The sequence below is a fragment of the Channa argus genome, unplaced genomic scaffold, assembly GCF_033026475.1.
Source record: "Channa argus isolate prfri unplaced genomic scaffold, Channa argus male v1.0 Contig041, whole genome shotgun sequence".
In the NCBI taxonomy this organism is placed as follows: domain Eukaryota; kingdom Metazoa; phylum Chordata; class Actinopteri; order Anabantiformes; family Channidae; genus Channa; species Channa argus.
In genome coordinates, this window is record NW_027125260.1 from 272,058 (window position 1) to 297,848 (window position 25,791).

The following is a 25,791-nucleotide window of genomic DNA, read 5'->3' on the forward strand; positions in this document are numbered from 1 at the left end:
CCAAGGCCAACATAATAAACAAAATAAGCCATTTCCCACAGAAAGTGCTAGCTAGCCTGATAGAAATAAACAAACCAAAAGACAGTCGCTAACCCTAACTCCCTAATGTGAAAACAAGAGAAAACAATCAAAAGAAAATGGCAGTCCACCCCTACAGATTTAATACTATTTACAAAATATACAATTTATAAACAAAACCACGGCACAAAACCTAACAATTCAAAAATGCTAAATAAGGTTTGGAAACCAAGAACAGCAAACAGGTGCTGATGCCAGAAAGAGCCTCGCTAGCTGTTGGGAACCGTACTTTTAAAACTCCAGGAAGTGTAGGATGGACCAATCAGCTTCCTGTACTGCCCCCCAATCCGGCCAATCAGGCAGGGCACCTATAAGAACAAGAAAATAAAAACAACACATATGGCCAGGACCGTAACATGGTCTACTAGTAATGAAGCACGATGGTTGGCAAACCAATAAAGTAGCAAAACAGCAATGAAAGAACAAAATTTGATGAAAATATAGAACAATTTCTATGAATAAATAGGCAGTAACACCAGCTTGTGCTGCCCGTAAACCCAAGCAAAGAAGCTTACAGCACCTGGTATTCCCAGGCGGTCTTCCTACCAAGTACTAACCAGGCCCGGCTCTATTTGGCTGCCGAGATCTGACGAGATCGGGCGCTTAGAGAGCGGTGTGGCCGTAAGCTGCATTTGACATCATCAACAGCTCTTAAAAACGCTGGAGAAGCAGAATGCATGACACTTGCTAAGAAGAAGATAAATGTGGCAAAGTACAAAGGACTATAACTGTACTGGTCTGTTACGCCCCTGTCTAGGGGCTCAGGGTGCAACATACAAAGATAAATTAGCATGTTCCCTCTCCGATCCCCAAACCAAAATCCAGGATCGAGATGTTCCAACAGAATGATATTTATTTTAAACGAAAGAAAGTGTCAAACAAAACATGACACTACAACTCAGGGCGAACCAAGGCCAACATAATAAACAAAATAAGCCATTTCCCACAGAAAGTGCTAGCTAGCCTGATAGAAATAAACAAACCAAAAGACAGTCGCTAACCCTAACTCCCTAATGTGAAAACAGTCCAAAGAAAATGGCAGTTCACCCCTACAGATTTAATACTATTTACAAAATATACAATTTATAAACAAAACCACGGCACAAAACCTAACAATTCAAAAATGCTAAATAAGGTTTGGAAACCAAGAACAGCAAACAGGTGCTGATGCCAGAAAGAGCCTCGCTAGCTGTTGGGAACCGTACTTTTAACACTCCAGGAAGTGTAGGATGGACCAATCAGCTTCCTGTACTGCCCCCCAATCCAGCCAATCAGGCAGGGCACCTATAAGAACAAGAAAATAAAAACAACACATATGGCCAGGACCGTAACATGGTCTACTAGTAATGAAGCACGATGGTTGGCAAACCAATAAAGTAGCAAAACAGCAATGAAAGAACAAAATTTGATGAAAATATAGAACAATTTCTATGAATAAATAGGCAGTAACACCAGCTTGTGCTGCCCGTAAACCCAAGCAAAGAAGCTTACAGCACCTGGTATTCCCAGGCGGTCTTCCTACCAAGTACTAACAAGGCCCGGCCCTATTTGGCTGCCGAGATCGGACGGGATCGGGCGCTTAGAGAGCAGTGTGGCCATAAGCTGCATTTGACATCATCAACAGCTGTCAAAAACGCTGGAGAAGCAGAATGCATGACACTTGCTAAGAAGAAGATAAATGTGGCAAAGTACAAAGTACTATAACTGTACTGGTCTGTTACGCCCCTGTCTAGGGGGTCAGGGTGCAACATACAAAGATAAATTAGCATGTTCCCTCTCCGATCCCGTAACCAAAATCCAGGATCGAGATGTTCCAACAGAATGATATTTATTTTAAACGAAAGAAAGTGTCAAACAAAACATGACACTACAACTCAGGGCGAACCAAGGCCAACATAATAAACAAAATAAGCCATTTCCCACAGAAAGTGCTAGCTAGCCTGATAGAAATAAACAAACCAAAAGACAGTCACTAACCCTAACTCCCTAATGTGAAAACAAGAGAAAACAGTCCAAAGAAAATGGCAGTTCACCCCTACAGATTTAATACTATTTACAAAATATACAATTTATAAACAAAACCACGGCACAAAACCTAACAATTCAGAAATACTAAATAAGGTTTGGAAACCAAGAACAGCAAACAGGTGCTGATGCCAGAAAGAGCCTCGCTAGCTGTTGGGAACCGTACTTTTAAAACTCCAGGAAGTGTAGGATGGACCACTCAGCTTCCGGTACTGCCCCCCAATCCGGCCAATCAGGCAGGGCACCTATAAGAACATGAAAATAAAAACAACACATATGGCCAGGACCGTAACATGGTCTATTAGTAATGAAGCACGATGGTTGACAAACCAATAAAGTAGCAAAACAGCAATGAAAGAACAAAATTTGATGAAAATATAGAACAATTTCTATGAATAAATAGGCAGTAACACCAGCTTGTGCTGCCCGTAAACCCAAGCAAAAAAGCTTACAGCAACTGGTATTCCCAGGCGGTCTTCCTACCAAGTACTAACCAGGCCCGGCTCTATTTGGCTGCCGAGATCGGACGAGATCGGGCGCTTAGAGAGCGGTGTGGCCGTAAGCTGCATTTGACATCATCAACAGCTCTTAAAAACGCTGGAGAAGCAGAATGCATGACACTTGCTAAGAAGAAGATAAATGTGGCAAAGTACAAAGTACTATAACTGTACTGGTCTGTTACGCCCCTGTCTAGGGGGTCAGGGTGAAACATACAAAGATAAATTTGCATGTTCCCTCTCCGATCCTCAAACCAAAATCCAGGATTGAGATGTTCCAACAGAATGATATTTATTTTAAACGAAAGAAAGTGTCAAACAAAACATGACACTACAACTCAGGGCGAACCAAGGCCAACATAATAAACAAAATAAGCCATTTCCCACAGAAAGTGCTAGCTAGCCTGATAGAAATAAACAAACCAAAAGACAGTCGCTAACCCTAACTCCCTAATGCGAAAACAAGAGAAAACAATCAAAAGAAAAATGGCAGTCCACCCCTACAGATTTAATACTATTTACAAAATATACAATTTATAAACAAAACCACGGCACAAAACCTAACAATTCAAAAATGCTAAATAAGGTTTGGAAACCAAGAACAGCAAACAGGTGCTGCTGCCAGAAAGAGCCTCGCTAGCTGTTGGGAACCATACTTTTAAAACTCCAGGAAGTGTAGGATGGACCAATCAGCTTCCTGTACTGCCCCCCAATCCAGCCAATCAGGCAGGGCACCTATAAGAACAAGAAAATAAAAACAACACATATGGCCAGGACCGTAACATGGTCTACTAGTAATGAAGCACGATGGTTGACAAACCAATAAAGTAGCAAAACAGCAATGAAAGAACAAAATTTGATGAAAATATAGAACAATTTCTATGAATAAATAGGCAGTAACACCAGCTTGTGCTGCCCGTAAACCCAAGCAAAAAAGCTTACAGCACCTGGTATTCCCAGGCGGTCTTCCTACCAAGTACTAACCAGGCCCGGCCCTATTTGGCTGCCGAGATCGGACGAGATCGGGCGCTCAGAGAGCGGTGTGGCCGGAAGCTGCATTTGACATCATCAACAGCTCTTAAAATCGCTGGAGAAGCAGAATGCATGACACTTGCTAAGAAGAAGATAAATGTGGCAAAGTACAAAGTACTATAACTGTACTGGTCTGTTACGCCCCTGTCTAGGGGGTCAGGGTGCAACATACAAAGATAAATTAGCATGTTCCCTCTCCGATCCCCAAACCAAAATCCAGAATCGAGATGTTCCAACAGAATGATATTTATTTTAAACGAAAGAAAGTGTCAAACAAAACATGACACTACAACTCAGGGCGAACCAAGGCCAACATAATAAACAAAATAAGCCATTTCCCACAGAAAGTGCTAGCTAGCCTGATAGAAATAAACAAACCAAAAGATAGTCGCTAACCCTAACTCCCTATAATGTGAAAACAAGAGAAAACAATCAAAAGAAAAATGGCAGTCCACCCCTACAGATTTAATACTATTTACAAAATATACAATTTATAAACAAAACCACGGCACAAAACCTAACAATTCAAAAATGCTAAATAAGATTTGGAAACTAAGAACAGCAAACAGGTGCTGCTGCCAGAAAGAGCCTCGCTAGCTGTTGGGAACCGTACTTTTAAAACTCCAGGAAGTGTAGGATGGACCAATCAGCTTCCTGTACTTCCCCCAAATCCGGCCAATCAGGCAGGGCACCTATAAGAACAAGAAAATAAAAACAACACATATGGCCATGACCGTAACATGGTCTACTAGTAATGAAGCACGATGGTTGACAAACCAATAAAGTAGCAAAACAGCAATGAAAGAACAAAATTTGATGAAAATATAGAACAATTTCTATGAATAAATAGGCAGTAACACCAGCTTGAGCTGCCCGTAAACCCAAGCAAAAAAGCTTACAGCACCTGGTATTCCCAGGCGGTCTTCCTACCAAGTACTAACCAGGCCCGGCCCTATTTGGCTGCCGAGATCGGACGAGATCGGGCGCTTAGAGAGCGGTGTGGCCGTAACATGCATTTGATATCATCAACAGCTCTTAAAAACGCTAGAGAAGCAGAATGCATGACACTTGCTAAGAAGAAGATAAATGTGGCAAAGTACAAAGTACTATAACTGTACTGGTCTGTTACGCCCCTGTCTAGGGGGTCAGGGTGAAACATACAAAGATAAATTTGCATGTTCCCTCTCCGATCCTCAAACCAAAATCCAGGATTGAGATGTTCCAACAGAATGATATTTATTTTAAACGAAAGAAAGTGTCAAACAAAACATGACACTACAACTCAGGGCGAACCAAGGCCAACATAATAAACAAAATAAGCCATTTCCCACAGAAAGTGCTAGCTAGCCTGATAGAAATAAACAAACCAAAAGATAGTCGCTAACCCTAACTCCCTAATGTGAAAACAAGAGAAAACAATCAAAAGAAAATGGCAGTCCACCCCTACAGATTTAATACTATTTACAAAATATACAATTTATAAACAAAACCACGGCACAAAACCTAACAATTCAAAACTGCTAAATAAGATTTGGAAACCAAGAACAGCAAACAGGTGCTGCTGCCAGAAAGAGCCTCGCTAGCTGTTGGGAACCGTACTTTTAAAACTCCAGGAAGTGTAGGATGGACCAATCAGCTTCCTGTACTTCCCCCAAATCCGGCCAATCAGGCAGGGCACCTATAAGAACAAGAAAATAAAAACAACACATATGGCCAGGACCGTAACATGGTCTACTAGTAATGAAGCACGATGGTTGACAAACCAATAAAGTAGCAAAACAGCAATGAAAGAACAAAATTTGATGAAAATATAGAACAATTTCTATGAATAAATAGGCAGTAACACCAGCTTGTGCTGCCCGTAAACCCAAGCAAAAAAGCTTACAGCACCTGGTATTCCCAGGCGGTCTTCCTACCAAGTACTAACCAGGCCCGGCCCTATTTGGCTGCTGAGATCGGACGAGATCGGGCGCTCAGAGAGCGGTGTGGCCGTAAGCTGCATTTGACATCATCAACAGCTCTTAAAAACGCTGGAGAAGCAGAATGCATGACACTTGCTAAGAAGAAGATAAATGTGGCAAAGTACAAAGTACTATAACTGTACTGGTCTGTTACGCCCCTGTCTAGGGGGTCAGGGTGAAACATACAAAGATAAATTTGCATGTTCCCTCTCCGATCCTCAAACCAAAATCCAGGATTGAGATGTTCCAACAGAATGATATTTATTTTAAACGAAAGAAAGTGTCAAACAAAACATGACACTACAACTCAGGGCGAACCAAGGCCAACATAATAAACAAAATAAGCCATTTCCCACAGAAAGTGCTAGCTAGCCTGATAGAAATAAACAAACCAAAAGATAGTCGCTAACCCTAACTCCCTAATGTGAAAACAAGAGAAAACAATCAAAAGAAAATGGCAGTCCACCCCTACAGATTTAATACTATTTACAAAATATACAATTTATAAACAAAACCACGGCACAAAACCTAACAATTCAAAACTGCTAAATAAGATTTGGAAACCAAGAACAGCAAACAGGTGCTGCTGCCAGAAAGAGCCTCGCTAGCTGTTGGGAACCGTACTTTTAAAACTCCAGGAAGTGTAGGATGGACCAATCGGCTTCCTGTACTTCCCCCAAATCCGGCCAATCAGGCAGGGCACCTATAAGAACAAGAAAATAAAAACAACACATATGGCCAGGACCGTAACATGGTCTACTAGTAATGAAGCACGATGGTTGACAAACCAATAAAGTAGCAAAACAGCAATGAAAGAACAAAATTTGATGAAAATATAGAACAATTTCTATGAATAAATAGGCAGTAAAACCAGCTTGAGCTGCCCGTAAACCCAAGCAAAAAAGCTTACAGCACCTGGTATTCCCAGGCGGTCTTCCTACCAAGTACTAACCAGGCCCGGCCCTATTTGGCTGCCGAGATCGGACGAGATCGGGCGCTTAGAGAGCGGTGTGGCCGTAACATGCATTTGACATCATCAACAGCTCTTAAAAACGCTAGAGAAGCAGAATGCATGACACTTGCTAAGAAGAAGATAAATGTGGCAAAGTACAAAGTACTATAACTGTACTGGTCTGTTACGCCCCTGTCTAGGGGGTCAGGGTGAAACATACAAAGATAAATTTGCATGTTCCCTCTCCGATCCCCAAACCAAAATCCAGGATTGAGATGTTCCAACAGAATGATATTTATTTTAAACGAAAGAAAGTGTCAAACAAAACATGACACTACAACTCAGGGCGAACCAAGGCCAACATAATAAACAAAATAAGCCATTTCCCACAGAAAGTGCTAGCTAGCCTGATAGAAATAAACAAACCAAAAGACAGTCGCTAACCCTAACTCCCTAATGTGAAAACAAGAGAAAACAATCAAAAGAAAAATGGCAGTCCACCCCTACAGATTTAATACTATTTACAAAATATACAATTTATAAACAAAACCACGGCACAAAACCTAACAATTCAAAAATGCTAAATAAGGTTTGGAAACCAAGAACAGCAAACAGGTGCTGATGCCAGAAAGAGCCTCGCTAGCTGTTGGGAACCATACTTTTAAAACTCCAGGAAGTGTAGGATGGACCAATCAGCTTCCTGTACTGCCCCCCAATCCAGCCAATCAGGCAGGGCACCTATAAGAACAAGAAAATAAAAACAACACATATGGCCAGGACCGTAACATGGTCTACTAGTAATGAAGCACGATGGTTGACAAACCAATAAAGTAGCAAAACAGCAATGAAAGAACAAAATTTGATGAAAATATAGAACAATTTCTATGAATAAATAGGCAGTAACACCAGCTTGTGCTGCCCGTAAACCCAAGCAAAAAAGCTTACAGCACCTGGTATTCCCAGGCGGTCTTCCTACCAAGTACTAACCAGGCCCGGCCGTATTTGGCTGCCGAGATCGGACGAGATCGGGCGCTCAGAGAGCGGTGTGGCCGGAAGCTGCATTTGACATCATCAACAGCTCTTAAAATCGCTGGAGAAGCAGAATGCATGACACTTGCTAAGAAGAAGATAAATGTGGCAAAGTACAAAGTACTATAACTGTACTGGTCTGTTACGCCCCTGTCTAGGGGGTCAGGGTGCAACATACAAAGATAAATTAGCATGTTCCCTCTCCGATCCCCAAACCAAAATCCAGAATCGAGATGTTCCAACAGAATGATATTTATTTTAAACGAAAGAAAGTGTCAAACAAAACATGACACTACAACTCAGGGCGAACCAAGGCCAACATAATAAACAAAATAAGCCATTTCCCACAGAAAGTGCTAGCTAGCCTGATAGAAATAAACAAACCAAAAGATAGTCGCTAACCCTAACTCCCTATAATGTGAAAACAAGAGAAAACAATCAAAAGAAAAATGGCAGTCCACCCCTACAGATTTAATACTATTTACAAAATATACAATTTATAAACAAAACCACGGCACAAAACCTAACAATTCAAAAATGCTAAATAAGATTTGGAAACTAAGAACAGCAAACAGGTGCTGCTGCCAGAAAGAGCCTCGCTAGCTGTTGGGAACCGTACTTTTAAAACTCCAGGAAGTGTAGGATGGACCAATCAGCTTCCTGTACTTCCCCCAAATCCGGCCAATCAGGCAGGGCACCTATAAGAACAAGAAAATAAAAACAACACATATGGCCATGACCGTAACATGGTCTACTAGTAATGAAGCACGATGGTTGACAAACCAATAAAGTAGCAAAACAGCAATGAAAGAACAAAATTTGATGAAAATATAGAACAATTTCTATGAATAAATAGGCAGTAACACCAGCTTGAGCTGCCCGTAAACCCAAGCAAAAAAGCTTACAGCACCTGGTATTCCCAGGCGGTCTTCCTACCAAGTACTAACCAGGCCCGGCCCTATTTGGCTGCCGAGATCGGACGAGATCGGGCGCTTAGAGAGCGGTGTGGCCGTAACATGCATTTGATATCATCAACAGCTCTTAAAAACGCTAGAGAAGCAGAATGCATGACACTTGCTAAGAAGAAGATAAATGTGGCAAAGTACAAAGTACTATAACTGTACTGGTCTGTTACGCCCCTGTCTAGGGGGTCAGGGTGAAACATACAAAGATAAATTTGCATGTTCCCTCTCCGATCCTCAAACCAAAATCCAGGATTGAGATGTTCCAACAGAATGATATTTATTTTAAACGAAAGAAAGTGTCAAACAAAACATGACACTACAACTCAGGGCGAACCAAGGCCAACATAATAAACAAAATAAGCCATTTCCCACAGAAAGTGCTAGCTAGCCTGATAGAAATAAACAAACCAAAAGATAGTCGCTAACCCTAACTCCCTAATGTGAAAACAAGAGAAAACAATCAAAAGAAAATGGCAGTCCACCCCTACAGATTTAATACTATTTACAAAATATACAATTTATAAACAAAACCACGGCACAAAACCTAACAATTCAAAACTGCTAAATAAGATTTGGAAACCAAGAACAGCAAACAGGTGCTGCTGCCAGAAAGAGCCTCGCTAGCTGTTGGGAACCGTACTTTTAAAACTCCAGGAAGTGTAGGATGGACCAATCAGCTTCCTGTACTTCCCCCAAATCCGGCCAATCAGGCAGGGCACCTATAAGAACAAGAAAATAAAAACAACACATATGGCCAGGACCGTAACATGGTCTACTAGTAATGAAGCACGATGGTTGACAAACCAATAAAGTAGCAAAACAGCAATGAAAGAACAAAATTTGATGAAAATATAGAACAATTTCTATGAATAAATAGGCAGTAACACCAGCTTGAGCTGCCCGTAAACCCAAGCAAAAAAGCTTACAGCACCTGGTATTCCCAGGCGGTCTTCCTACCAAGTACTAACCAGGCCCGGCCCTATTTGGCTGCCGAGATCGGACGAGATCGGGCGCTCAGAGAGCGGTGTGGCCGGAAGCTGCATTTGACATCATCAACAGCTCTTAAAAACGCTGGAGAAGCAGAATGCATGACACTTGCTAAGAAGAAGATAAATGTGGCAAAGTACAAAGTACTATAACTGTACTGGTCTGTTACGCCCCTGTCTAGGGGGTCAGGGTGCAACATACAAAGATAAATTAGCATGTTCCCTCTCCGATCCCCAAACCAAAATCCAGAATCGAGATGTTCCAACAGAATGATATTTATTTTAAACGAAAGAAAGTGTCAAACCAAACATGACACTACAACTCAGGGCGAACCAAGGCCAACATAATAAACAAAATAAGCCATTTCCCACAGAAAGTGCTAGCTAGCCTGATAGAAATAAACAAACCAAAAGACAGTCGCTAACCCTAACTCCCTAATGTGAAAACAGTCCAAAGAAAATGGCAGTTCACCCCTACAGATTTAATACTATTTACAAAATATACAATTTATAAACAAAACCACGGCACAAAACCTAACAATTCAAAAATGCTAAATAAGGTTTGGAAACCAAGAACAGCAAACAGGTGCTGATGCCAGAAAGAGCCTCGCTAGCTGTTGGGAACCGTACTTTTAAAACTCCAGGAAGTGTAGGATGGACCACTCAGCTTCCGGTACTGCCCCCCAATCCGGCCAATCAGGAAGGGCACCTATAAGAACAAGAAAATAAAAACAACACATATGGCCAGGACCGTAACATGGTCTATTAGTAATGAAGCACGATGGTTGGCAAACCAATAAAGTAGCAAAACAGCAATGAAAGAACAAAATTTGATGAAAATATAGAACAATTTCTATGAATAAATAGGCAGTAACACCAGCTTGTGCTGCCCGTAAACCCAAGCAAAAAAGCTTACAGCACCTGGTATTCCCAGGCGGTCTTCCTACCAAGTACTAACCAGGCCCGGCTCTATTTGGCTGCCGAGATCGGACGAGATCGGGCGCTTAGAGAGCGGTGTGGCCGTAAGCTGCATTTGACATCATCAACAGCTCTTAAAAACGCTGGAGAAGCAGAATGCATGACACTTGCTAAGAAGAAGATAAATGTGGCAAAGTACAAAGTACTATAACTGTACTGGTCTGTTACGCCCCTGTCTAGGGGGTCAGGGTGCCACATACAAAGATAAATTAGCATGTTCCCTCTCCGATCCCCAAACCAAAATCCAGGATCGAGATGTTCCAACAGAATGATATTTATTTTAAACGAAAGAAAGTGTCAAACAAAACATGACACTACAACTCAGGGCGAACCAAGGCCAACATAATAAACAAAATAAGGCATTTCCCACAGAAAGTGCTAGCTAGCATGATAGAAATAAACAAACCAAAAGACAGTCGCTAACCCTAACTCCCTAATGTGAAAACAGTCCAAAGAAAATGGCAGTTCACCCCTACAGATTTAATACTATTTACAAAATATACAATTTATAAACAAAACCACGGCACAAAACCTAACAATTCAAAAATGCTAAATAAGGTTTGGAAACCAAGAACAGCAAACAGGTGCTGATGCCAGAAAGAGCCTCGCTAGCTGTTGGGAACCGTACTTTTAAAACTCCAGGAAGTGTAGGATGGACCAATCCGCTTCCTGTACTGCCCCCCAATCCGGCCAATCAGGCAGGGCACCTATAAGAACAAGAAAATAAAAACAACACATATGGCCAGGACCGTAACATGGTCTATTAGTAATGAAGCACGATGGTTGACAAACCAATCAAGTAGCAAAACAGCAATGAAAGAACAAAATTTGATGAAAATATAGAACAATTTCTATGAATAAATAGGCAGTAACACCAGCTTGAGCTGCCCGTAAACCCAAGCAAAGAAGCTTACAGCACGTGGTATTCCCAGGCGGTCTTCCTACCAAGTACTAACAAGGCCCGGCTCTATTTGGCTGCCGAGATCGGACGGGATCGGGCGCTTAGAGAGCAGTGTGGCCGTAAGCTGCATTTGACATCATCAACAGCTCTCAAAAACGCTGGAGAAGCAGAATGCATGACCCTTGCTAAGAAGAAGATAAATGTGGCAAAGTACAAAGTACTATAACTGTACTGGTCTGTTACGCCCCTGTCTAGGGGGTCAGGGTGGAACATACAAAGATAAATTAGCATGTTCCCTCTCCGATCCCCAAACCAAAATCCAGGATCGAGATGTTCCAACAGAATGATATTTATTTTAAACGAAAGAAAGTGTCAAACAAAACATGACACTACAACTCAGGGCGAACCAAGGCCAACATAATAAACAAAATAAGCCATTTCCCACAGAAAGTGCTAGCTAGCCTGATAGAAATAAACAAACCAAAAGACAGTCGCTAACCCTAACTCCCTAATGTGAAAACAAGAGAAAACAATCAAAAGAAAATGGCAGTCCACCCCTACAGATTTAATACTATTTACAAAATATACAATTTATAAACAAAACCACGGCACAAAACCTAACAATTCAAAAATGCTAAATAAGGTTTGGAAAGCAAGAACAGCAAACAGGTGCTGCTGCCAGAAAGAGCCTCGCTAGCTGTTGGGAACCGTACTTTTAAAACTCCAGGAAGTGTAGGATGGACCAATCAGCTTCCTGTACTTCCCCCAAATCCGGCCAATCAGGCAGGGCACCTATAAGAACAACAAAATAAAAACAACACATATGGCCAGGACCGTAACATGGTCTACTAGTAATGAAGCAAGATGGTTGACAAACCAATAAAGTAGCAAAACAGAAATGAAAGAACAAAATTTGATGAAAATATAGAACAATTTCTATGAATAAATAGGCAGTAACACCAGCTTGTGCTGGCCGTAAACCCAAACAAAAAAGCTTACAGCACCTGGTATTCCCAGGCGGTCTTCCTACCAAGTACTAACCAGGCCCGGCTCTATTTGGCTGCCGAGATCTGACAAGATCGGGCGCTTAGAGAGCGGTGTGGCCGTAAGCTGCATTTGACATCATCAACAGCTCTTAAAAACGCTGGAGAAGCAGAATGCATGACACTTGCTAAGAAGAAGATAAATGTGGCAAAGTACAAAGGACTATAACTGTACTGGTCTGTTACGCCCCTGTCTAGGGGCTCAGGGTGCAACATACAAAGATAAATTAGCATGTTCCCTCTCCGATCCCCAAACCAAAATCCAGGATCGAGATGTTCCAACAGAATGATATTTATTTTAAACGAAAGAAAGTGTCAAACAAAACATGACACTACAACTCAGGGCGAACCAAGGCCAACATAATAAACAAAATAAGCCATTTCCCACAGAAAGTGGTAGCTAGCCTGATAGAAAAAAAAACAAACCAAAAGACAGTTGCTAACCCTAACTCCCTAATGTGAAAACAGTCCAAAGAAAATGGCAGTTCACCCCTACAGATTTAATACTATTTACAAAATATACAATTTATAAACAAAACCACGGCACAAAACCTAACAATTCAAAAATGCTAAATAAGGTTTGGAAACCAAGAACAGCAAACAGGTGCTGATGCCAGAAAGAGCCTCGCTAGCTGTTGGGAACCGTACTTTTAAAACTCCAGGAAGTGTAGGATGGACCAATCAGCTTCCTGTACTGCCCCCCAATCCGGCCAATCAGGCAGGGCACCTATAAGAACAAGAAAATAAAAACAACACATATGGCCAGGACCGTAACATGGTCTATTAGTAATGAAGCACGATGGTTGACAAACCAATCAAGTAGCAAAACAGCAATGAAAGAACAAAATTTGATGAAAATATAGAACAATTTCTATGAATAAATAGGCAGTAACACCAGCTTGTGCTGCCCGTAAACCCAAGCAAAGAAGCTTACAGCACCTGGTATTCCCAGGCGGTCTTCCTACCAAGTACTAACAAGGCCCGGCTCTATTTGGCTGCCGAGATCGGACGGGATCGGGCGCTTAGAGAGCAGTGTGGCCGTAAGCTGCATTTGACATCATCAACAGCTCTCAAAAACGCTGGAGAAGCAGAATGCATGACCCTTGCTAAGAAGAAGATAAATGTGGCAACGTACAAAGTACTATAACTGTACTGGTCTGTTACGCCCCTGTCTAGGGGGTCAGGGTGGAACATACAAAGATAAATTAGCATGTTCCCTCTCCGATCCCCAAACCAAAATCCAGGATCGAGATGTTCCAACAGAATGATATTTATTTTAAACGAAAGAAAGTGTCAAACAAAACATGACACTACAACTCAGGGCGAACCAAGGCCAACATAATAAACAAAATAAGCCATTTCCCACAGAAAGTGCTAGCTAGCCTGATAGAAATAAACAAACCAAAAGACAGTCGCTAACCCTAACTCCCTAATGTGAAAACAAGAGAAAACAATCAAAAGAAAATGGCAGTCCACCCCTACAGATTTAATACTATTTACAAAATATACAATTTATAAACAAAACCACGGCACAAAACCTAACAATTCAAAAATGCTAAATAAGGTTTGGAAACCAAGAACAGCAAACAGGTGCTGATGCCAGAAAGAGCCTCGCTAGCTGTTGGGAACCGTACTTTTAAAACTCCAGGAAGTGTAGGATGGACCAATCAGCTTCCTGTACTGCCCCCCAATCCGGCCAATCAGGCAGGGCACCTATAAGAACAAGAAAATAAAAACAACACATATGGCCAGGACCGTAACATGGTCTACTAGTAATGAAGCACGATGGTTGGCAAACCAATAAAGTAGCAAAACAGCAATGAAAGAACAAAATTTGATGAAAATATAGAACAATTTCTATGAATAAATAGGCAGTAACACCAGCTTGTGCTGCCCGTAAACCCAAGCAAAGAAGCTTACAGCACCTGGTATTCCCAGGCGGTCTTCCTACCAAGTACTAACCAGGCCCGGCTCTATTTGGCTGCCGAGATCTGACGAGATCGGGCGCTTAGAGAGCGGTGTGGCCGTAAGCTGCATTTGACATCATCAACAGCTCTTAAAAACGCTGGAGAAGCAGAATGCATGACACTTGCTAAGAAGAAGATAAATGTGGCAAAGTACAAAGGACTATAACTGTACTGGTCTGTTACGCCCCTGTCTAGGGGCTCAGGGTGCAACATACAAAGATAAATTAGCATGTTCCCTCTCCGATCCCCAAACCAAAATCCAGGATCGAGATGTTCCAACAGAATGATATTTATTTTAAACGAAAGAAAGTGTCAAACAAAACATGACACTACAACTCAGGGCGAACCAAGGCCAACATAATAAACAAAATAAGCCATTTCCCACAGAAAGTGCTAGCTAGCCTGATAGAAATAAACAAACCAAAAGACAGTCGCTAACCCTAACTCCCTAATGTGAAAACAGTCCAAAGAAAATGGCAGTTCACCCCTACAGATTTAATACTATTTACAAAATATACAATTTATAAACAAAACCACGGCACAAAACCTAACAATTCAAAAATGCTAAATAAGGTTTGGAAACCAAGAACAGCAAACAGGTGCTGATGCCAGAAAGAGCCTCGCTAGCTGTTGGGAACCGTACTTTTAACACTCCAGGAAGTGTAGGATGGACCAATCAGCTTCCTGTACTGCCCCCCAATCCAGCCAATCAGGCAGGGCACCTATAAGAACAAGAAAATAAAAACAACACATATGGCCAGGACCGTAACATGGTCTACTAGTAATGAAGCACGATGGTTGGCAAACCAATAAAGTAGCAAAACAGCAATGAAAGAACAAAATTTGATGAAAATATAGAACAATTTCTATGAATAAATAGGCAGTAACACCAGCTTGTGCTGCCCGTAAACCCAAGCAAAGAAGCTTACAGCACCTGGTATTCCCAGGCGGTCTTCCTACCAAGTACTAACAAGGCCCGGCCCTATTTGGCTGCCGAGATCGGACGGGATCGGGCGCTTAGAGAGCAGTGTGGCCATAAGCTGCATTTGACATCATCAACAGCTGTCAAAAACGCTGGAGAAGCAGAATGCATGACACTTGCTAAGAAGAAGATAAATGTGGCAAAGTACAAAGTACTATAACTGTACTGGTCTGTTACGCCCCTGTCTAGGGGGTCAGGGTGCAACATACAAAGATAAATTAGCATGTTCCCTCTCCGATCCCGTAACCAAAATCCAGGATCGAGATGTTCCAACAGAATGATATTTATTTTAAACGAAAGAAAGTGTCAAACAAAACATGACACTACAACTCAGGGCGAACCAAGGCCAACATAATAAACAAAATAAGCCATTTCCCACAGAAAGTGCTAGCTAGCCTGATAGAAATAAACAAACCAAAAGACAGTCACTAACCCTAACTCCCTAATGTGAAAACAAGAGAAAACAGTCCAAAGAAAATGGCAGTTCACCCCTACAGATTTAATACTATTTACAAAATATACAATTTATAAACAAAACCACGGCACAAAACCTAACAATTCAGAAATACTAAATAAGGTTTGGAAACCAAGAACAGCAAACAGGTGCTGATGCCAGAAAGAGCCTCGCTAGCTGTTGGGAACCGTACTTTTAAAACTCCAGGAAGTGTAGGATGGACCACTCAGCTTCCGGTACTGCCCCCCAATCCGGCCAATCAGGCAGGGCACCTATAAGAACATGAAAATAAAAACAACACATATGGCCAGGACCGTAACATGGTCTATTAGTAATGAAGCACGATGGTTGACAAACCAATAAAGTAGCAAAACAGCAATGAAAGAACAAAATTTGATGAAAATATAGAACAATTTCTATGAATAAATAGGCAGTAACACCAGCTTGTGCTGCCCGTAAACCCAAGCAAAAAAGCTTACAGCACCTGGTATTCCCAGGCGGTCTTCCTACCAAGTACTAACCAGGCCCGGCTCTATTTGGCTGCCGAGATCGGACGAGATCGGGCGCTTAGAGAGCGGTGTGGCCGTAAGCTGCATTTGACATCATCAACAGCTCTTAAAAAGGCTGGAGAAGCAGAATGCATGACACTTGCTAAGAAGAAGATAAATGTGGCAAAGTACAAAGTACTATAACTGTACTGGTCTGTTACGCCCCTGTCTAGGGGGTCAGGGTGAAACATACAAAGATAAATTTGCATGTTCCCTCTCCGATCCTCAAACCAAAATCCAGGATTGAGATGTTCCAACAGAATGATATTTATTTTAAACGAAAGAAAGTGTCAAACAAAACATGACACTACAACTCAGGGCGAACCAAGGCCAACATAATAAACAAAATAAGCCATTTCCCACAGAAAGTGCTAGCTAGCCTGATAGAAAGAAACAAACCAAAAGACAGTCGCTAACCCTAACTCCCTAATGCGAAAACAAGAGAAAACAATCAAAAGAAAAATGGCAGTCCACCCCTACAGATTTAATACTATTTACAAAATATACAATTTATAAACAAAACCACGGCACAAAACCTAACAATTCAAAAATGCTAAATAAGGTTTGGAAACCAAGAACAGCAAACAGGTGCTGCTGCCAGAAAGAGCCTCGCTAGCTGTTGGGAACCGTACTTTTAAAACTCCAGGAAGTGTAGGATGGACCAATCAGCTTCCTGTACTTCCCCCAAATCCGGCCAATCAGGCAGGGCACCTATAAGAACAAGAAAATAAAAACAACACATATGGCCAGGACCGTAACATGGTCTACTAGTAATGAAGCACGATGGTTGACAAACCAATAAAGTAGCAAAACAGCAATGAAAGAACAAAATTTGATGAAAATATAGAACAATTTCTATGAATAAATAGGCAGTAACACCAGCTTGTGCTGCCCGTAAACCCAAGCAAAAAAGCTTACAGCACCTGGTATTCCCAGGCGGTCTTCCTACCAAGTACTAACCAGGCCCGGCCCTATTTGGCTGCTGAGATCGGACGAGATCGGGCGCTCAGAGAGCGGTGTGGCCGTAAGCTGCATTTGACATCATCAACAGCTCTTAAAAACGCTGGAGAAGCAGAATGCATGACACTTGCTAAGAAGAAGATAAATGTGGCAAAGTACAAAGTACTATAACTGTACTGGTCTGTTACGCCCCTGTCTAGGGGGTCAGGGTGAAACATACAAAGATAAATTTGCATGTTCCCTCTCCGATCCTCAAACCAAAATCCAGGATTGAGATGTTCCAACAGAATGATATTTATTTTAAACGAAAGAAAGTGTCAAACAAAACATGACACTACAACTCAGGGCGAACCAAGGCCAACATAATAAACAAAATAAGCCATTTCCCACAGAAAGTGCTAGCTAGCCTGATAGAAATAAACAAACCAAAAGATAGTCGCTAACCCTAACTCCCTAATGTGAAAACAAGAGAAAACAATCAAAAGAAAATGGCAGTCCACCCCTACAGATTTAATACTATTTACAAAATATACAATTTATAAACAAAACCACGGCACAAAACCTAACAATTCAAAACTGCTAAATAAGATTTGGAAACCAAGAACAGCAAACAGGTGCTGCTGCCAGAAAGAGCCTCGCTAGCTGTTGGGAACCGTACTTTTAAAACTCCAGGAAGTGTAGGATGGACCAATCGGCTTCCTGTACTTCCCCCAAATCCGGCCAATCAGGCAGGGCACCTATAAGAACAAGAAAATAAAAACAACACATATGGCCAGGACCGTAACATGGTCTACTAGTAATGAAGCACGATGGTTGACAAACCAATAAAGTAGCAAAACAGCAATGAAAGAACAAAATTTGATGAAAATATAGAACAATTTCTATGAATAAATAGGCAGTAAAACCAGCTTGAGCTGCCCGTAAACCCAAGCAAAAAAGCTTACAGCACCTGGTATTCCCAGGCGGTCTTCCTACCAAGTACTAACCAGGCCCGGCCCTATTTGGCTGCCGAGATCGGACGAGATCGGGCGCTTAGAGAGCGGTGTGGCCGTAACATGCATTTGACATCATCAACAGCTCTTAAAAACGCTAGAGAAGCAGAATGCATGACACTTGCTAAGAAGAAGATAAATGTGGCAAAGTACAAAGTACTATAACTGTACTGGTCTGTTACGCCCCTGTCTAGGGGGTCAGGGTGAAACATACAAAGATAAATTTGCATGTTCCCTCTCCGATCCCCAAACCAAAATCCAGGATTGAGATGTTCCAACAGAATGATATTTATTTTAAACGAAAGAAAGTGTCAAACAAAACATGACACTACAACTCAGGGCGAACCAAGGCCAACATAATAAACAAAATAAGCCATTTCCCACAGAAAGTGCTAGCTAGCCTGATAGAAATAAACAAACCAAAAGACAGTCGCTAACCCTAACTCCCTAATGTGAAAACAAGAGAAAACAATCAAAAGAAAAATGGCAGTCCACCCCTACAGATTTAATACTATTTACAAAATATACAATTTATAAACAAAACCACGGCACAAAACCTAACAATTCAAAAATGCTAAATAAGGTTTGGAAACCAAGAACAGCAAACAGGTGCTGATGCCAGAAAGAGCCTCGCTAGCTGTTGGGAACCATACTTTTAAAACTCCAGGAAGTGTAGGATGGACCAATCAGCTTCCTGTACTGCCCCCCAATCCAGCCAATCAGGCAGGGCACCTATAAGAACAAGAAAATAAAAACAACACATATGGCCATGACCGTAACATGGTCTACTAGTAATGAAGCACGATGGTTGACAAACCAATAAAGTAGCAAAACAGCAATGAAAGAACAAAATTTGATGAAAATATAGAACAATTTCTATGAATAAATAGGCAGTAACACCAGCTTGAGCTGCCCGTAAACCCAAGCAAAAAAGCTTACAGCACCTGGTATTCCCAGGCGGTCTTCCTACCAAGTACTAACCAGGCCCGGCCCTATTTGGCTGCCGAGATCGGACGAGATCGGGCGCTTAGAGAGCGGTGTGGCCGTAACATGCATTTGATATCATCAACAGCTCTTAAAAACGCTAGAGAAGCAGAATGCATGACACTTGCTAAGAAGAAGATAAATGTGGCAAAGTACAAAGTACTATAACTGTACTGGTCTGTTACGCCCCTGTCTAGGGGGTCAGGGTGAAACATACAAAGATAAATTTGCATGTTCCCTCTCCGATCCTCAAACCAAAATCCAGGATTGAGATGTTCCAACAGAATGATATTTATTTTAAACGAAAGAAAGTGTCAAACAAAACATGACACTACAACTCAGGGCGAACCAAGGCCAACATAATAAACAAAATAAGCCATTTCCCACAGAAAGTGCTAGCTAGCCTGAAAGAAATAAACAAACCAAAAGATAGTCGCTAACCCTAACTCCCTAATGTGAAAACAAGAGAAAACAATCAAAAGAAAATGGCAGTCCACCCCTACAGATTTAATACTATTTACAAAATATACAATTTATAAACAAAACCACGGCACAAAACCTAACAATTCAAAACTGCTAAATAAGATTTGGAAACCAAGAACAGCAAACAGGTGCTGCTGCCAGAAAGAGCCTCGCTAGCTGTTGGGAACCGTACTTTTAAAACTCCAGGAAGTGTAGGATGGACCAATCAGCTTCCTGTACTTCCCCCAAATCCGGCCAATCAGGCAGGGCACCTATAAGAACAAGAAAATAAAAACAACACATATGGCCAGGACCGTAACATGGTCTACTAGTAATGAAGCACGATGGTTGACAAACCAATAAAGTAGCAAAACAGCAATGAAAGAACAAAATTTGATGAAAATATAGAACAATTTCTATGAATAAATAGGCAATAACACCAGCTTGAGCTGCCCGTAAACCCAAGCAAAAAAGCTTACAGCACCTGGTATTCCCAGGCGGTCTTCCTACCAAGTACTAACCAGGCCCGGCCCTATTTGGCTGCCGAGATCGGACGAGATCGGTCGCTCAGAGAGCGGTGTGGCCGGAAGCTGCATTTGATATCATCAACAGCTCTTAAAAACGCTGGAGAAGCAGAATGCATGACACTTGCTAAGAAGAAGATAAATGTGGCAAAGTACAAAGTACTATAACTGTACTGGTCTGTTACGCCCCTGTCTAGGGGGTCAGGGTGCAACATACAAAGATAAATTAGCATGTTCCCTCTCCGATCCCCAAACCAAAATCCAGAATCGAGATGTTCCAACAGAATGATATTTATTTTAAACGAAAGAAAGTGTCAAACAAAACATGACACTACAACTCAGGGCGAACCAAGGCCAACATAATAAACAAAATAAGCCATTTCCCACAGAAAGTGCTAGCTAGCCTGATAGAAATAAACAAACCAAAAGATAGTCGCTAACCCTAACTCCCTATAATGTGAAAACAAGAGAAAACAATCAAAAGAAAAATGGCAGTCCACCCCTACAGATTTAATACTATTTACAAAATATACAATTTATAAACAAAACCACGGCACAAAACCTAACAATTCAAAAATGCTAAATAAGATTTGGAAACTAAGAACAGCAAACAGGTGCTGCTGCCAGAAAGAGCCTCGCTAGCTGTTGGGAACCGTACTTTTAAAACTCCAGGAAGTGTAGGATGGACCAATCAGCTTCCTGTACTTCCCCCAAATCCGGCCAATCAGGCAGGGCACCTATAAGAACAAGAAAATAAAAACAACACATATGGCCATGACCGTAACATGGTCTACTAGTAATGAAGCACGATGGTTGACAAACCAATAAAGTAGCAAAACAGCAATGAAAGAACAAAATTTGATGAAAATATAGAACAATTTCTATGAATAAATAGGCAGTAACACCAGCTTGAGCTGCCCGTAAACCCAAGCAAAAAAGCTTACAGCACCTGGTATTCCCAGGCGGTCTTCCTACCAAGTACTAACCAGGCCCGGCCCTATTTGGCTGCCGAGATCGGACGAGATCGGGCGCTTAGAGAGCGGTGTGGCCGTAACATGCATTTGATATCATCAACAGCTCTTAAAAACGCTAGAGAAGCAGAATGCATGACACTTGCTAAGAAGAAGATAAATGTGGCAAAGTACAAAGTACTATAACTGTACTGGTCTGTTACGCCCCTGTCTAGGGGGTCAGGGTGAAACATACAAAGATAAATTTGCATGTTCCCTCTCCGATCCTCAAACCAAAATCCAGGATTGAGATGTTCCAACAGAATGATATTTATTTTAAACGAAAGAAAGTGTCAAACAAAACATGACACTACAACTCAGGGCGAACCAAGGCCAACATAATAAACAAAATAAGCCATTTCCCACAGAAAGTGCTAGCTAGCCTGATAGAAATAAACAAACCAAAAGATAGTCGCTAACCCTAACTCCCTAATGTGAAAACAAGAGAAAACAATCAAAAGAAAATGGCAGTCCACCCCTACAGATTTAATACTATTTACAAAATATACAATTTATAAACAAAACCACGGCACAAAACCTAACAATTCAAAACTGCTAAATAAGGTTTGGAAACCAAGAACAGCAAACAGGTGCTGCTGCCAGAAAGAGCCTCGCTAGCTGTTGGGAACCGTACTTTTAAAACTCCAGGAAGTGTAGGATTGACCAATCAGCTTCCTGTACTTCCCCCAAATCCGGCCAATCAGGCAGGGCACCTATAAGAACAAGAAAATAAAAACAACACATATGGCCAGGACCGTAACATGGTCTACTAGTAATGAAGCACGATGGTTGACAAACCAATAAAGTAGCAAAACAGCAATGAAAGAACAAAATTTGATGAAAATATAGAACAATTTCTATGAATAAATAGGCAGTAACACCAGCTTGTGCTGCCCGTAAACCCAAGCAAAAAAGCTTACAGCACCTGGTATTCCCAGGCGGTCTTCCTACCAAGTACTAACCAGGCCCGGCCGTATTTGGCTGCCGAGATCGGACGAGATCGGGCGCTCAGAGAGCGGTGTGGCCGGAAGCTGCATTTGACATCATCAACAGCTCTTAAAATCGCTGGAGAAGCAGAATGCATGACACTTGCTAAGAAGAAGATAAATGTGGCAAAGTACAAAGTACTATAACTGTACTGGTCTGTTACGCCCCTGTCTAGGGGGTCAGGGTGCAACATACAAAGATAAATTAGCATGTTCCCTCTCCGATCCCCAAACCAAAATCCAGAATCGAGATGTTCCAACAGAATGATATTTATTTTAAACGAAAGAAAGTGTCAAACAAAACATGACACTACAACTCAGGGCGAACCAAGGCCAACATAATAAACAAAATAAGCCATTTCCCACAGAAAGTGCTAGCTAGCCTGATAGAAATAAACAAACCAAAAGATAGTCGCTAACCCTAACTCCCTATAATATGAAAACAAGAGAAAACAATCAAAAGAAAAATGGCAGTCCACCCCTACAGATTTAATACTATTTACAAAATATACAATTTATGAACAAAACCACGGCACAAAACCTAACAATTCAAAAATGCTAAATAAGATTTGGAAACCAAGAACAGCAAACAGGTGCTGCTGCCAGAAAGAGCCTCGCTAGCTGTTGGGAACCGTACTTTTAAAACTCCAGGAAGTGTAGGATGGACCAATCAGCTTCCTGTACTTCCCCCAAATCCGGCCAATCAGGCAGGGCACCTATAAGAACAAGAAAATAAAAACAACACATATGGCCAGGACCGTAACATGGTCTACTAGTAATGAAGCACGATGGTTGACAAACCAATAAAGTAGCAAAACAGCAATGAAAGAACAAAATTTGATGAAAATATAGAACAATTTCTATGAATAAATAGGCAGTAACACCAGCTTGAGCTGCCCGTAAACCCAAGCAAAAAAGCTTACAGCACCTGGTATTCCCAGGCGGTCTTCCTACCAAGTACTAACCAGGCCCGGCCCTATTTGGCTGCCGAGATCGGACGAGATCGGGCGCTTAGAGAGCGGTGTGGCCGTAACATGCATTTGACATCATCAACAGCTCTTAAAAACGCTAGAGAAGCAGAATGCATGACACTTGCTAAGAAGAAGATAAATGTGGCAAAGTACAAAGTACTATAACTGTACTGGTCTGTTACGCCCCTGTCTAGGGGGTCAGGGTGAAACATACAAAGATAAATTTGCATGTTCCCTCTCCGATCCCCAAACCAAAATCCAGGATTGAGATGTTCCAACAGAATGATATTTATTTTAAACGAAAGAAAGTGTCAAACAAAACATGACACTACAACTCAGGGCGAACCAAGGCCAACATAATAAACAAAATAAGCCATTTCCCACAGAAAGTGCTAGCTAGCCTGATAGAAATAAACAAACCAAAAGACAGTCGCTAACCCTAACTCCCTAATGTGAAAACAAGAGAAAACAATCAAAAGAAAAATGGCAGTCCACCCCTACAGATTTAATACTATTTACAAAATATACAATTTATAAACAAAACCACGGCACAAAACCTAACAATTCAAAAATGCTAAATAAGGTTTGGAAACCAAGAACAGCAAACAGGTGCTGATGCCAGAAAGAGCCTCGCTAGCTGTTGGGAACCGTACTTTTAAAACTCCAGGAAGTGTAGGATGGACCAATCAGCTTCCTGTACTGCCCCCCAATCCAGCCAATCAGGCAGGGCACCTATAAGAACAAGAAAATAAAAACAACACATATGGCCAGGACCGTAACATGGTCTACTAGTAATGAAGCACGATGGTTGGCAAACCAATAAAGTAGCAAAACAGCAATGAAAGAACAAAATTTGATGAAAATATAGAACAATTTCTATGAATAAATAGGCAGTAACACCAGCTTGTGCTGCCCGTAAACCCAAGCAAAAAAGCTTACAGCACCTGGTATTCCCAGGCGGTCTTCCTACCAAGTACTAACCAGGCCCGGCTCTATTTGGCTGCCGAGATCGGACGAGATCGGGCGCTTAGAGAGCGGTGTGGCCGTAAGCTGCATTTGATATCATCAACAGCTCTTAAAAACGCTGGAGAAGCAGAATGCATGACACTTGCTAAGAAGAAGATAAATGTGGCAAAGTACAAAGTACTATAACTGCACTGGTCTGTTACGCCCCTGTCTAGGGGGTCAGGGTGAAACATACAAAGATAAATTTGCATGTTCCCTCTCCGATCCCCAAACCAAAATCCAGGATCGAGATGTTCCAACAGATTTATATTTATTTTAAACGAAAGAAAGTGTCAAACAAAACATGACACTACAACTCAGGGCGAACCAAGGCCAACATAATAAACAAAATAAGCCATTTCCCACAGAAAGTGCTAGCTAGCCTGATAGAAAGAAACAAACCAAAAGACAGTCGCTAACCCTAACTCCCTAATGCGAAAACAAGAGAAAACAATCAAAAGAAAAATGGCAGTCCACCCCTACAGATTTAATACTATTTACAAAATATACAATTTATAAACAAAATCACGGCACAAAACCTAACAATTCAAAAATGCTAAATAAGGTTTGGAAACCAAGAACAGCAAACAGGTGCTGCTGCCAGAAAGAGCCTCGCTAGCTGTTGGGAACCGTACTTTTAAAACTCCAGGAAGTGTAGGATTGACCAATCAGCTTCCTGTACTTCCCCCAAATCCGGCCAATCAGGCAGGGCACCTATAAGAACAAGAAAATAAAAACAACACATATGGCCAGGACCGTAACATGGTCTACTAGTAATGAAGCACGATGGTTGACAAACCAATAAAGTAGCAAAACAGCAATGAAAGAACAAAATTTGATGAAAATATAGAACAATTTCTATGAATAAATAGGCAGTAACACCAGCTTGTGCTGCCCGTAAACCCAAGCAAAAAAGCTTACAGCACCTGGTATTCCCAGGCGGTCTTCCTACCAAGTACTAACCAGGCCCGGCCGTATTTGGCTGCCGAGATCGGACGAGATCGGGCGCTCAGAGAGCGGTGTGGCCGGAAGCTGCATTTGACATCATCAACAGCTCTTAAAATCGCTGGAGAAGCAGAATGCATGACACTTGCTAAGAAGAAGATAAATGTGGCAAAGTACAAAGTACTATAACTGTACTGGTCTGTTACGCCCCTGTCTAGGGGGTCAGGGTGCAACATACAAAGATAAATTAGCATGTTCCCTCTCCGATCCCCAAACCAAAATCCAGAATCGAGATGTTCCAACAGAATGATATTTATTTTAAACGAAAGAAAGTGTCAAACAAAACATGACACTACAACTCAGGGCGAACCAAGGCCAACATAATAAACAAAATAAGCCATTTCCCACAGAAAGTGCTAGCTAGCCTGATAGAAATAAACAAACCAAAAGATAGTCGCTAACCCTAACTCCCTATAATGTGAAAACAAGAGAAAACAATCAAAAGAAAAATGGCAGTCCACCCCTACAGATTTAATACTATTTACAAAATATAC

At 41.5% G+C, this 25,791-nt stretch overlaps 26 pseudogenes; all 26 read right to left on the reverse strand.

The window, feature by feature from the left end:
- Window positions 1-586: 586 nt before the first annotated feature.
- On the reverse strand, window positions 587-705 carry LOC137118529 (5S ribosomal RNA; annotated as a pseudogene).
- An 857-nt stretch (window positions 706-1,562) lies between these two features.
- Window positions 1,563-1,681, reverse strand: LOC137118699 (5S ribosomal RNA; annotated as a pseudogene).
- An 867-nt stretch (window positions 1,682-2,548) lies between these two features.
- LOC137118618 (5S ribosomal RNA) lies at window positions 2,549-2,667 on the reverse strand (annotated as a pseudogene).
- Window positions 2,668-3,535: 868 nt separating this feature from the next.
- On the reverse strand, window positions 3,536-3,654 carry LOC137118685 (5S ribosomal RNA; annotated as a pseudogene).
- An 870-nt stretch (window positions 3,655-4,524) lies between these two features.
- LOC137118653 (5S ribosomal RNA) lies at window positions 4,525-4,643 on the reverse strand (annotated as a pseudogene).
- An 867-nt stretch (window positions 4,644-5,510) lies between these two features.
- LOC137118680 (5S ribosomal RNA) lies at window positions 5,511-5,629 on the reverse strand (annotated as a pseudogene).
- An 867-nt stretch (window positions 5,630-6,496) lies between these two features.
- Window positions 6,497-6,615, reverse strand: LOC137118654 (5S ribosomal RNA; annotated as a pseudogene).
- An 868-nt stretch (window positions 6,616-7,483) lies between these two features.
- LOC137118754 (5S ribosomal RNA) lies at window positions 7,484-7,602 on the reverse strand (annotated as a pseudogene).
- An 870-nt stretch (window positions 7,603-8,472) lies between these two features.
- Window positions 8,473-8,591, reverse strand: LOC137118655 (5S ribosomal RNA; annotated as a pseudogene).
- An 867-nt stretch (window positions 8,592-9,458) lies between these two features.
- Window positions 9,459-9,577, reverse strand: LOC137118687 (5S ribosomal RNA; annotated as a pseudogene).
- Window positions 9,578-10,434: 857 nt separating this feature from the next.
- On the reverse strand, window positions 10,435-10,553 carry LOC137118502 (5S ribosomal RNA; annotated as a pseudogene).
- Window positions 10,554-11,410: 857 nt separating this feature from the next.
- On the reverse strand, window positions 11,411-11,529 carry LOC137118743 (5S ribosomal RNA; annotated as a pseudogene).
- Window positions 11,530-12,396: 867 nt separating this feature from the next.
- Window positions 12,397-12,515, reverse strand: LOC137118598 (5S ribosomal RNA; annotated as a pseudogene).
- An 859-nt stretch (window positions 12,516-13,374) lies between these two features.
- LOC137118634 (5S ribosomal RNA) lies at window positions 13,375-13,493 on the reverse strand (annotated as a pseudogene).
- An 867-nt stretch (window positions 13,494-14,360) lies between these two features.
- LOC137118530 (5S ribosomal RNA) lies at window positions 14,361-14,479 on the reverse strand (annotated as a pseudogene).
- An 857-nt stretch (window positions 14,480-15,336) lies between these two features.
- On the reverse strand, window positions 15,337-15,455 carry LOC137118700 (5S ribosomal RNA; annotated as a pseudogene).
- An 867-nt stretch (window positions 15,456-16,322) lies between these two features.
- LOC137118503 (5S ribosomal RNA) lies at window positions 16,323-16,441 on the reverse strand (annotated as a pseudogene).
- Window positions 16,442-17,309: 868 nt separating this feature from the next.
- On the reverse strand, window positions 17,310-17,428 carry LOC137118681 (5S ribosomal RNA; annotated as a pseudogene).
- Window positions 17,429-18,295: 867 nt separating this feature from the next.
- LOC137118657 (5S ribosomal RNA) lies at window positions 18,296-18,414 on the reverse strand (annotated as a pseudogene).
- An 868-nt stretch (window positions 18,415-19,282) lies between these two features.
- LOC137118658 (5S ribosomal RNA) lies at window positions 19,283-19,401 on the reverse strand (annotated as a pseudogene).
- An 867-nt stretch (window positions 19,402-20,268) lies between these two features.
- On the reverse strand, window positions 20,269-20,387 carry LOC137118761 (5S ribosomal RNA; annotated as a pseudogene).
- An 870-nt stretch (window positions 20,388-21,257) lies between these two features.
- On the reverse strand, window positions 21,258-21,376 carry LOC137118659 (5S ribosomal RNA; annotated as a pseudogene).
- Window positions 21,377-22,243: 867 nt separating this feature from the next.
- Window positions 22,244-22,362, reverse strand: LOC137118755 (5S ribosomal RNA; annotated as a pseudogene).
- Window positions 22,363-23,232: 870 nt separating this feature from the next.
- Window positions 23,233-23,351, reverse strand: LOC137118660 (5S ribosomal RNA; annotated as a pseudogene).
- Window positions 23,352-24,219: 868 nt separating this feature from the next.
- On the reverse strand, window positions 24,220-24,338 carry LOC137118504 (5S ribosomal RNA; annotated as a pseudogene).
- Window positions 24,339-25,206: 868 nt separating this feature from the next.
- LOC137118756 (5S ribosomal RNA) lies at window positions 25,207-25,325 on the reverse strand (annotated as a pseudogene).
- Window positions 25,326-25,791: the final 466 nt, after the last annotated feature.